This window comes from Crocuta crocuta, unplaced genomic scaffold (assembly GCF_008692635.1).
Source record: "Crocuta crocuta isolate KB4526 unplaced genomic scaffold, BGI_CrCroc_1.0 scaffold306, whole genome shotgun sequence".
NCBI lineage: Eukaryota > Metazoa > Chordata > Mammalia > Carnivora > Hyaenidae > Crocuta > Crocuta crocuta.
Window position 1 is genome coordinate 966,069 of NW_027529630.1, and position 12,927 is coordinate 978,995.

The 12,927-nt window shown below is 43.3% G+C and overlaps 1 protein-coding gene across 5 annotated transcripts in view; it reads right to left on the reverse strand.

Moving 5' to 3' along the window:
- Window positions 1-12,927, reverse strand: part of NUMA1 (nuclear mitotic apparatus protein 1) — a 70,845-nt gene that overhangs the window by 38,237 nt on the left and 19,681 nt on the right. For 2 of the 5 annotated variants that reach the window (XM_077762195.1, XM_077762191.1), the window contains exon 1: window positions 553-790. The exons of 2 other annotated variants lie outside the window; for them this stretch is intronic. The gene's annotated coding sequence lies outside the window, so the exon portion shown is untranslated. Of the gene's footprint in view, window positions 1-552; window positions 791-1,036; window positions 1,124-12,927 lie in introns of those variants that run through there. One more of the 5 variants, XM_077762194.1, reaches the window with a different exon arrangement.

A 12,927-nucleotide genomic window follows, 5' to 3' on the forward strand; every position in this document is an offset into this window, starting at 1 on the left:
GCTGCTCTGCAAGGTCCAGATCAGAAGGATGTGGGCAAAAAGGCTGCCATCACGAAGCAGACCTGGGGCCTACAGGCCGTATACTGCACATACACACCCAAGCCCACTCCAGCAGTTCATCAGCACCTGCCCCCACTGCTGTATTCACACACCCTGGTCGCTACCAGCTGCCAAAATTAACCTTTTTCACTGCCCGCCACTGCGCACACACCCAGGTCTCTCTCAGGAATGGAGACGCTCTCTTGAGCTGTCTCTACAGCTCAATGTGCAGGCGCACGCATACCCCCTCTGAACAAAAACACGCTGACATCTACGTGAGGGGGGAAGAAAGCAACCCTTTGCTCTCAAAGGCGCCAACTCCCGGATGTTGGCAAGCTTTACTCCCAGCGCCTGTTTCTGAGTGTTTACTTGCGCTCCCTCTCCTCTCCCTCCCCTTTAAGGATGGCGCAGGAAAGGAGGGGGGGGAACTCCACCGCACCCCCTCGTCCATGTTTGAACAAAAACCCAGAGAAAGAGGGAGGGAGAAAAAGTCTCAGTGCAGGGGGGCCTTACCAGACTCCCAAAGCCAAACGTATCTACAGGTTTTAATCCGCCATTAGCATTTAAATCTTGAAACGAGAGGAAGAAGGGGGGGGCTAGTGGAAAGTAACCCCACACACAAAAGAAAAGTTGTTGGTTTTCTTCTCAGTCAGCCAGGCTGGAGCGATCTTCCTGGCTGACAGCCAGAAGTGCGTCACAGCCAGGAGTCTGCTTTCTTTAAAGGCACAGCAAGCTTCCGTGATCTGGGAGCATGGAGAAAGCAGGGAACTCACGGCAAGGGGGAGGGGCGGCAGTCGGGGGCAAGGAGGGGAGGGGCGCACTGGAGAGGAGGGGCCCGAAAGCTAGGCCCACTAAGGAGTNCAAGGGGTGGGGTTGAGGGGGAGGGGGCGCAGGAGCCAGCAGACAAAAAAGTCCTGAACGGAAACACTGGCAAGAGCCAAGGCAAACTGTGGCATAAATACACAAAATACATCTCACGGTGGCCTGCCTGACAAACCTGGTATCACCCGGACACTCCCCCTTGGCTCTCTTAAAACAGCAGTGACAGCCTGTCCATCTCTCTCTCTGGCCAGCGACGGACTGCCCTGGTGATTAGATCAGCCCTGCCTGGCGGCGCGCGGGGCAAAGAGGAAAAGCCGGGAACCGAGGCTTTGGAGAGAGCAGGCCAGAGGCCCTTTCACGCGGGGCAGCTTCCTGCCGGCACCGGCTCCAGGGCGGGGCGGCTGTGTCTTTAAGCACACACATGCCGCTCACACACAAAGCGCCGGCCTCCTTTGGCGAGCGCCGCCTGCCCTGGGACAAGGCCACCCCCCAAGCCCATTCCCAGAGGGAATCTCTCCAGCCCGTACCTTCTGCGTGGCAAGGCCAGGACGCCGCGCTGTGCCCGCTCCTCCCCCTCGGCCACCCAAACAAGAAGCCCAGGGAGACTGTGGCCTTGGAGTGCGGGCCTGCGCTGTCCTGTTCGGGTGGCTGCGTGCTATTGTCGACTGTGGAATGGCCGCCAAAATCCCAGCTGTGCTGCCAGAACCTAATCCCCTGTTCCGCTGAGCATTTATGGGGAGGGGCCGAAGGGCCAAGGCACGGGACCTACTACGGCATGCACTGGCTGAAGCCCCTTCACAGTTACAGGCACTGGGACCCATGGGCAGAGCCTACAGGCTCTGCCTCTCCTCCATGGCGGATTAAGAAAAGATGTCGGACTCAGAAAACAAAACCACAGCGTTTCCACCCACCGAACAGTGACTCTCACCAAGACTCCAAGAGAAACTCACCAAACGGTTATGAGGACGCCCCCCCCCGCATCTTTTATTTAGACCAAAAATATTTATTAAGCACCTATTATGTGCAAGCCACTGCTATAGGACATTGTAGGGAGTATACAAATATGAATTAAACTCAGCCTCTATACTGATCTAGGTTATAATTACACAGGAAATAAGAAATGTGCCTTGAAAATGGTATTTCAAGACAGTATGTGCTAACTTCCACAAAAGAATATAAAAATTCCAACTAGTTGAGAGTAGGTAAAAAGACTAAGAAAATGAACTGATATTTCAGTTTGGATCTTGGAACATGTAGGTAAAATTTCCCCAGAGAGAAGTGGGGCAGGGGGAAAAGGGAAAGCAGAACAGACTTAAAGCCTGAGGTGGGGTCAGGGTTGGAGAATCTTGAACTTGAAACCAAGAAGCTGAATAAAGATGTGAATGTTCACTGTGTTTGTTTTTAACACAGAGATGTGGTACGATGAGAACTAAACTTTCAGAAATGATTCTCATATATAAAAAAATTAGACTAACAGCAGGGAGGCAGGTCAGCAGCTGCCACAACAGGAGACAGGTGGTGATGAGGCCACAAAGAGTAAAATGAGGGAAAATGGAAAGAGGAACGAGGCACTGCAGAGACAGGATGAAAACAAGGCAATGGTTGGATGCAGAGGGAGAAATTGAAAAGGAGAGAAAAGTGTGAGAGATGACTGGGAGGACAGAAAGGCCATATATAGAATTTAGTGGGGGAGATGACACAAATCATGTTAGAATGAGAGGTATAATAAATAGCTACTGCTTACTGAGTACATACTACATGCCACACACTGTTCTGCTGGCCTCATGTGTATTAACTCATTCAGCTGAAAAACTCCTTTGGTGAAGCAGATACGGTTACCACTCAACTCTACAGATAAAGAAGACTGAGCCACAGAGATGAAATAATTGGCTCATGATCACATGCCTAGTGAATAGCAGAACTCTATACCACTTGCTGCCGTGACCCTAGCAAGTAACCTCTGAGCCTCAGTATCACTATTTGTAAAACAGAAATAAAGATTTCTATTTTACAACAAAAATACATATTTTTAAAAAATCTACTTCATAAGGTTATAATGAGGATTAATTCAATAACATCTATAAGATGCCCAACACATTGGCTAGCACATAAGGCACAAGGTGGTACTTAACAAAGGCTAATTCCAGCTAGGCATTTTGGCACCTTATCACCAAGGTGTCCATGCAGAAGTTGGCTCTTTTGTCAGGGAAGCTAGTAAGGGTGCTCCTCCCTGGACTGGGAGCATGGATCCTTAGGATGCCTACTTTCCATCCATCAGTCTGCCTTTCTGGATTATACTTTAAGGTCCAGCTCAAATTTCAACACCTCAAATACTCCTTAACAGGTATCAGTGGTTATCTGAAGGAGTCAGACTGTGAGGGGCTTTCTACACTGTATGTGTCTTTCATATTTGAACTTATTTTTAATAAACATGTATTCCATTGGTAATCAGAAAAATGTGTCTACATTCTGCATTTGGTACTTGTACTGCCTTCACTGTAGAAATATGGAAATCTTATCCTCACATCTAGAATGTAAATTCATCAAGGGCATAACTAGTTCCATCTCTCTCTATGATCCCCTACAGTATCTAGCACACTAGGGGTCTGTGTATCCAGATGTATTTCCGTGTTCCACTGAAATACATCTGGATGACAGGTTTCCAAATTTAACCTTCTGGGCACCAGAGAGTGACTGTGGTGAGTGGCAGGGGTCTGATCAAGACCCACTGCTGCAGAGACTCCCATCACCCTGCTTTTCCTGGCCCTGTAGCAGTATCACTTGCAGTCTGTGGTTGGCAACTGTTTTGGTAGAAAGAAAAGTTCTTATTCAAAGGAGGACCAGGAAAGCCAAGCCAAAGCAAAACCCAAAGCTTTTATAGAAAAGCCAAGTGGCAAACATAATTCAATGACTGGCACAATCAACATTCCAGAAAACGTATGAGGTGAAAATAGGAGGCAGGCCTGCTAAAACTGTCCCGGCCACATCTGGCACTGTGCTAACCTGAAGCTCCCTAGCACATGAAAGAGCTGATACTGCGTCTCAAAAGAATAGAAGACATGTTCGCCCCCACCCTCCCATCCCTCTAAACTCCAGGCAACAGCCTCCAGCTGTGCAGCCTCAGAGGGCTGAACTCTTCTCTGGAACCTCTCCGCCAAATTTGCCAACCTTCTGGGCCTGCTCTTCAGGACAGCCCAAGAAGCCAGGGCAGTTTCTCCAGCCTCTCCCTCCCCCACCACGGTGCTGCCACTCCCGTCCTGTGTCCCCACCCTCCTCCAGGACTAGCCAGGCGACAGGCAAGCCATCTGGCTCCTGCCTGATTCCACAGCCCCTGCTCAGACTTCAAAAGATCAAGATAGGAATGGTAAAACCATTTTTAAAAGAAACGAGACAGGAAGGAAGGAAAATACATGACTAACATAAGATTCAGGACAGCATTCAGGTAGAGGTTAGCTATGGGGATGGGTATGGAGCACACAGGATGTTTCAAAGGGTCTGGTAATACATCTCCTGAGCTGGGTGGCAGGTGCATGCGTGTTTTATTATTTTTGTTTAAAATGTAAACATCAGAGTTTTTCATGTATATTACCATTTTGAAAAGTTTAAAGGAAAGACTGAAAGAGAGCAATTCTGCTGAGATGACCCAGGGTAGGATGGCTCTAATACAAATAATTCACCTGGCATTCATGGCCCTCCATGACCTGGACACAGTTTTACCTTCTACTAGAGTTATTTAGGCCCTTACCCAAACCTTCCACCTCGCCTGGTCTTCTCACTGTCCTCTGAAGTCCCTCTGAACCTCCTACCTCAGCCTTTTAGCCTGGAAGAGGAGCTTTCACTGTAGGAAGCTGTAGACCAGGGCCCAATGAGAACCTCTCAGTCCCTCCAGGCCCTCTCACTAGGAAAGCTGGCAAGGGAAAATGCTCTTATAGATGTACTGCCCTATGTAATGCTTTCTAGTCTTCTGCCTCTTGATGTCCTAGCATAATAAATACCTAAAGACTATCATTATTGTTGTTGCTGTTACTGTTGTAATTAATAGCTAACATTTAATGAGCACTTAGTATGCACCAGGCACAATGCTAAACACTTCCCTGCTTTATTTTGCTTAATCCTCACAATGACATAACAACAAATACTATGATTACCAATCTCTATTTTACAGAAAAGGAAACTGAGAAAGATTAAAAAACTTGCCTAAGGTCACACGGTTAAGTGTTGGAGCCAAAATTTAAGTCCAAATGGGTTTCTCCAGAGCCCATCCTCTTACACGGTCATCTCATCTAGTAGGTTTTATTTCTATCTTTTTTTTTTTTTATTTTTTTTTATTTTTATTTTTTTNGGCGCCCCTATTTCTATCTTAAAGATGAAGAAATCTGAGTCTCAGGAATTAAGTGACTTAGTCACATAAGTAGAAAATTGTCTCTGTGGTATCTACATTATTCTCCAATGCTCTTCAATAAACAATCATTGAATGAATAAATAAAAGCTGACACACAGCACATTCTCAGAGGCTCAAAGAAGCCATGTGCCTCTATAGCTCCTCATAAAAATCAACTCTTTAATCAAAACAATCAGTTCTAATTTTATTATTTTTTAATGTTTTTATTTTTGAGAGTGCATATGAGCGGGGGAGGGGCAGAGAGAGAGAGACAGAACCCAAAGCAGGCCCCAGGCTCCTCTGCCCAGCACAGAGCCAGATGTGGGGTTCAAACTCACGGACCACAAGATCATGACCTGAGCCAAAGTCGGATGCTTAACTGACTAAGCCACCCAGGTGCCCCTCAAAGCCGTTCTAATTTTAAAAGTAACCACTAAAGAACTTTTTTCTGAAGATGCAAGAGCTTTACAAACATTAAAGGACCAAAACTCCTCTGAAGAGACAAGAATAGAAGAATTTTCTATTGGAAGGGATGTTGGACATATCTCAAGGGTGAGAAACCACGGAGAAAGAAGGCTGGAGGAAATACCATTGGCTGGAGGGAAGGACTGCTGTTTCAGAACCATGACCTGGAGCTTATTTACCAGGCCTCACCCTCCCTCTCCAGAGGGTAGTGCTGAGTAATGAGGCAGTGTTGGTAAGTCTACAAATTCCAGAGGAGAAAAGCAGAGGGCAAATCAAAACCCAAGAGGATTCATTATAACCTCCAAGAGGCCCTAATTCAGTTCTCCCTCTAGAAGGTATTTTCTACAAAACACCTAAGAACCTGTTCACCCTGTTTCATTTTCACAGAGAAGTAAATGGATCTGTCCCTACAGGAAACATGTCTAGCGCAATGTTTGTGCACAAACACAGAACTGATGATGAGAGAGGTAACAGAAACAGAAGGACGAACAGTTTCAATGTAAAGATTTGCAACTACTCCTGGAGACAGCCACACCAATGGCAAAAACACACTAGATTTGGTATTGGAAGCCCCCGGAGGTAAGTTCTCAATGGACTGCCTACTAAATTTATGACTTTAGGCAAGTCACTTGCCCTAGCTTGGGTCTCAGTAAAAAGAGGTTATTGGTATTAGACAGATCATATCTAAAGCACCTCCAAAAATTCCCCATGATTCTTTCTGCAGGACATCATTCTCACCAAGAACATCAACAAAAATCTTTGTAAAAGAAATAATCTCAGAATCTGGTCAAAACTTCAACAGTTAGGGTTTCCTTTCCAAAAAAAGCAAATCCCCTAGAAAAAAGCACTTTGTTTGTTAACTGGGTTCCAACCCCAAAGGAAGGTGCATGTGGGTGCTTTACTAATTCTGATGACAGAAGGTGGTCCTTGGAAACTGATAGCACCAATATTTCATGAGGCACAAAGTGACTGGAGCTATACTTAAGGCATTTACAAGTGTTTGTAAATAAAAGCCACAGAGAACAGTGCAATTTATAATTACAGTGGTCTAAAATGCCTAAATAAAAACAGCTTTCTATACTTGGTCAACAAATCACAGAATCTTAAAGTTGAGAGACCTTAAAGGTCATCTAGTTCCACCTTACATTCATACTAGAATACATGTGACCACTCTGCTGAAGATTTGCTACCTCCTGCCTGTGACAAATTTTACAACCTATTTGTATGTCTGAACAAGGTCTGCTGATTTGAGACAACTTATGATTTCAGAACATAAGCCTGGAGAATAAGGATTCTGCCCAGGACCTAGTTTGTTTCAAATAGGCCTTAAGTAACTAAAAAACTCAGATGACACCTCTCTCCTCTCCCTTCCCCCTCTTCTCCTACCCCCTCTGCTTTATCTTCCATGTCCCCGCCTCCTACACAGCACTGAATCCCCTGTCTTTCTGGTTCCAAATCTACTTCTCCTATCACAACAAGATGCCTTTAACCAGCCAAAGAAACGAACAAACACAAATATTAGTAAGATTTGGACTTCTAAATAGGATGTTAGATTGCCTCAAAAACCAAACTTGTTAATATGTTCCTAGTAAGATAAATGGGAATGGTGTCTAACATGGCCATGATTTAAAAAAAAAAAAAAGAAAAGAAAAAAGATAACAAACCTAACACTTTAACAGACTTCAAGAATGTAAGGAAGGCTATGTTTCACATCTCAATTAATCCCCTCTCTAAAGAACCCTAAGAAGCAAAAAGGTTTATTCCCATTTTAGAGACTAGAAGAAAATACCTGCTCCAAGGTCAGCCTGCAAGGTTGCAGAGCCAGAAGTCAAATCTTCTAAATCCAGGGCTCTCTCCAGCACACCTCAACTACAACCTATACTTTTCTTATCAGTATCATCCTTTATGTGTACAAAGCACTTACACATTCCTTGATCAAATGGTTTCTGCCACAACTAACTCATGGTGTGGGTAAGTCTTAGGTGTCATTTTCTCCATGTTTAAAGATGCTAAGTAACTTGAACATTATTAGATAAAGTAACATCCCCATGAATCTGGCATCATTGAGAAAGATGAGAGTTCCTCACCAGCAATTTTCCTAAAACTAAAATCTTCCCCATTCCCACCACTTTATGACCACATCTTTAAAACAAAAACAACAAAGCAAAAAATATTATTTGCAATACAAATTCTTCAAAATATAGAAGATGGGTTACTCCTTATTTGGAATTAATGAAATTTAATCAAGGACATTCAACCATAAACATGAAATAAACACCTGTGAACACTGCGTTGGAGACTCAGACATGAACTAGACAGGGTTACAATCCTGTGGAGAAAGAAACATGTCTATAACTCACCTTAATACAGGGTGAAAGAACATAGATTTGGGCAGTGCTGATATGAAGGTGATAGAACACCAGGAAGTCTAAACTTGTAGGAAACACACCAGAAAGGCAGCATCCTGAGCAGAAGGTTTACTTGTGTTGTGTGTTTTTAAAAAATGAATCTAGCACAACATCGAGTTCAGAGGCAGAACAGTGAGGTGGCAACTGCAGGACAGGGACAGCAGGAACGAAGGAAGAACGGTGTTCTCTGAAGGGCATTGTGGAGGTAGACCCAAAGCTCTTAGGAACAAGGTTGTAGGAAGGAAAAGACCTAGGATTCCTGCTTTACTGAAAAGACTTCAGAACAGGAATACAGGAGAAGTTACTGTTTTAGAGGACATGTGATGGCCTGATTAATTCAAGATGGATGATTAGAAAAGCTTTACCAAGGAAGTAACATTTAAGCCCAGTACTTAAAGTATGAGTAGGATAGTAGGATTTCACCAAAAGAGAAGAAAAAAAGAGCATTCTATGCAGAGAGAACAGCAAGTGCAAAGACAGAACTTATTACATTTGAACAATGGCATGTAGTTTTAGGAAGGTGTAGCAGATGATGAGGATAAGTAGTACTAAACTGTGAGGTACTTACATCATACTAAGAATTCAGATTTTCATCCTACAGGTGATAGGAAACGATCAAGGTTTCTAAAGGGACGAAGTAAAGGGGAATAACATAGATCAGATCTATATTCCAGTCTGTATGACATATAAGATAGAATGGTAAGAAACAAGAGGAAGGCAACATAGCACAGTGGCTAAGAGCATGGGGTCTGAAGTTAGACTGCCTAATTAAAATCCTGGCTCTAGAGCTTATTAGCTGTGCAACCTTAGGCAGGTTATTTAGGCAGTCTAAATAACTCTCTGTGTTCCCAGTTCCCCCATCTGTAAAACAGGAATAGTAATAATACTTTCTCAGAGGGTCATTGTATGGAATTAACAAGATAGTACTTGCAAAGCACTTAGCACAATATCTAGCACAGAAAATAAATGCTAGCTGCTATTAGAGGCTGAAATTCTATTACTAGAAAATTCTATCTGCATATGGTTTAGCGTTGTCCATACTCTTCCCTCTACCCAACACTTTCTTTTCCTGCCTCTTCATCTAGTTAATTCTAACTTATCCTTCATATTTCAGCTCAAATTGGAAGAGGGGGCAAGATGGCGGAGGAGTAAGGAGCTCCGTACTTGCACTGGCGCCCATACATCACACGGAAAAGATCTGAAGCCATTGGAAATCTTACATACTTCAGCTCAAATGTTACTTCCTCACGTAAATTCTCCATAACCACCTACTTCCTAGTTCCCAGTTCCATACTAGGTCAAGTTCCTACTATGCATAGCCCATAGTACTTTCCTTCACAGCACTCAGTTTCTAGTTATGCCTTTTGCATTTCATTAATTCCTTTCTCCTACCATCATATGTTCCATGAAATCACAGTGTGCACTGAATTCTTAGAAGTTAGCACAATGCCTGGCACATAGAAGGTACTTGATAAGCATTTCTTAAATGAATGAAAGGTTTCAAAATATATTTTAAAAGTGAAGCCTCTTCAGACTCAATCTTCATATAGAACGCAAGATACAAAGGGGCACCTGGGTGAGTTCAAGTCCCGAGTTGGGCTCTGCACTGAAAGTGCAGGGCCTGCCTGGAATACTGTCTTTCTCCCATTCTCTGCTCCTCCCTTGCTCCTGCTTGCTTGCTCTCTCTCCTCTCAAAAATAAACTTAAAAAAAAAAAAGAACCCATGATACAGATAAAAGTGGATGGTTTGAAGTAAAGGATGTCTGGAGCCCTGTCCCCCTTGTTTCCATTTGGTTCCTGAGTCTGTCCTGTAATTATTTTTTTTTCCTCATTGTTCTGTAATTCTATTAAGCTTTGCAGAATGCAGTGCAAAACTACTGCTTGTTCCAGGCAGGTAGGGATACATGTCTGAAGTAAAGCAGTGATTAAAAAAAAGAGGAAGCAGGGGCACTTGGGTGGCTCAGCTGGTTAAGCGTCCAATTCTCGATTTCTGCTCAGGTCATGATCTCGCAGTTCATGGAATGAGCCCCAAGCTGGGCTCTGTGCTGACAGTGTGGCACCTGCTTGGGACTGTCTCTCCCTCTCCCTCTCTGTCCCTCCTGGATGTGTGTGCTCTCTTTCTCTGTCTTACTCAAAGTATTTTTTAAAAAGTTAAAAAAGAAATAAAAATAAAATTTTAAAAAGAGGAAGCAATAGTTTGAGAACTACTTATGACAAGCCCTGATAATCAACTGTAAGTGAAGAAAAGAAAAAGGAAAATTCCAGAAGCACCTCTAATCCCCTAGCTTAAATGAGCAAATACGGATGTGTGCCAAAAACAAAAAGAATGCAAAAGTAATAACTTATTGAGTACTAGTATCAACCCTATCAGGCAAGTACTATTAATACTCTCTTTCACAGCAGTTTCAAGATGTTAAGCAACCGGTCCAAGATCATGATGTTAATAAGTAGCAGAATTAAGATTCAAACACAGGTCAAGGTGCCTGAGTGGCTCAGTTGGTTAAGCGTCTGACTTCAGATCATGATCTCACGGTTTGTGAGGTCGAGCCCCACACATCAGGCTCTCTGCTGTCAGCGCAAGGCCCCCTTCAGATCCTCTGTCCCCCTCTGTCCCTCCCCGGCTTGCACACACTCTCTCTCTCTCAAAAATAAATAAAATTTTAAAAAAGTTCAAACCAGGTCTAACTCACTCCAAAGTTCATAATCTAAACCATCATACCATCTGGCAGGTGGTTTGAAAATTTAGTTTTAGACATGAGGTATCTACTGGAAATACAATTGGGAAAATCCAGTAGCTGGTGAAAAATATGAGTTGGGGCTAGAGATACAGATTTGGGTCACTTTTAGAACAGTGTGATATAATCAGAAGAGGGCTTGCTTATTGGGCCTGTAAAGAAGTGATGCCCTACATTTGCTACTGAAATGTATTAAAGTTCTACCAAAGTCTCTGCCTTGCACAGATCTGGGGGGCACCCACATTGACAGGAAGTGACAGACTGATTGAAATTCCAAATCTCTGAGGATTCCCGTTAGACGTTTACATTATTTTCATTTGGGAAATTTTTTAACAGAAAGCCAAGGACCACACCAATATCAATTTAAAAGGAAGGCAATACAGGTGGTTAAAAGAATGGATCTAGGGATCAAACTTCTTCATGTTCTCTCCTTACATCAGGTTCACATCATCCCCTGCTTGGGATTCTACCTTCCTCACTAAAAAATGACTAGCATTTGGGTACAGCTTTTTACCACTGACAGTGTGTCCCATCTACAAAGTATTTCACATGATCCTTGCAACAGCTCTGCAAAGTAAACATTGTTTTCATTTTATCAAAGAGGAATGAAGTTCAGAACAGTACTTTGCCTAAGGTCATACAACTACAAAATAAGAGGACCACAATGCAACTCTGATCTTCTGGCTCCAAATCTGAAGCTCTTTCCAGCAGATTCGCCCCAAGATAACCATGAGCCACACACCCACCTGTGAACCAACAGAGTGTCACCATCCCTGTGTACACTTTCACTGCATTTAAAAAGAGAACAGCAGGGAGATAATAGCGGGAAAGGGCTTATGGGATGCTGGTAATGTTCTGTTTCTTGAAACAGCACTAGTTACACAGGTATGTTCATTTTGTGAAAACTCATGAGCTACATTACTTCATGCATTTTTCTGCATGTTATACTTTAATTAAAAAACAAACACTAAGCAAAATTAAGACAGACTAATCAAAATCAGGAGCACTAAGTTGGATACCTCAGGGCCACATACATATTTACCTGGCTTCTCAAGCAGCAGGTACACGTAGGGCATCTATCAGTTAAGCAGGGATGCACAAAATCCTTGAACACTCAAATAATATGTTCACTCACTTGTGCCTACCCATAATGTCTAAGAGATGTGAGTGATTCTGATGAGGTTAGGAGCAAGGGAAGCCCAGAAAGGGGTCAAGATTATAGTTAGTGGGGGGAAAAAAAACAACTTGGCATTGAAAAGTGAAACTATCAGGGGCAGCTGGATGGCTTACTTGGTTAAGCGTCCAACTTCAGCTCAGGTGATAATCTCTTGGTTCATGAATTTGAGACCCACATCAGGCTCTGTGCTGACAGGTCGGAGCCTGGAGCCTGCTTTGGATTCTGGGCCTCCCTCTCTCTCTCTCTCTCTCTCTGCCCCTCCCCCGCTTGTGTTTTCTCTCCCTCTCTCTCAAAAATAAACATTAAAAAAAATGTTTAAGTGGAATTATACTATCAATAGTAAGATATCTCAATTTCAGAGAAAACGAAAATGTGAAAAAAGTAGCCAACAATTGAAAGATTTCACCAACTATAAATGCATTCTAATTTCAGAGTGTTAAAATGTAAAAACAACAATAGCAAAGCATTTAAAAATAAATAAAATACAGGGATGCCTGGTGGCTTAGTCAGTTGAGAGGCCAACTCTTGATTTTGGCTCAGGTCATGATCTCACGGTTCATGGGATTTAGCTCCACATCAAGGCTTTGAGCTGTCATTGGAGCCTGCATGAGATTCACTCTCTCCCTCTTTCTCTTGCCCCATCCCACTCCACTTTCTCTCTCTCTCTCTCTCTCTCTCTCTCTCACATCGCTGCACGTGCATGCAAAATAAAAAATAAAAATGTTCTAATCTCAAGAGGTAGCTCAACTGTGGGATAGACTCCTGGAGCATTAGGGCTAGAAATGACCTTAGAGATCAGTGTCTCTGGTAGAAGCTCTTCATTTTAGAAATGCAGTGACTGGGGCCCCGTTTAACATTTGTTAAGCAACCGTATACACTGAAGCTCACACATCAAGAAAT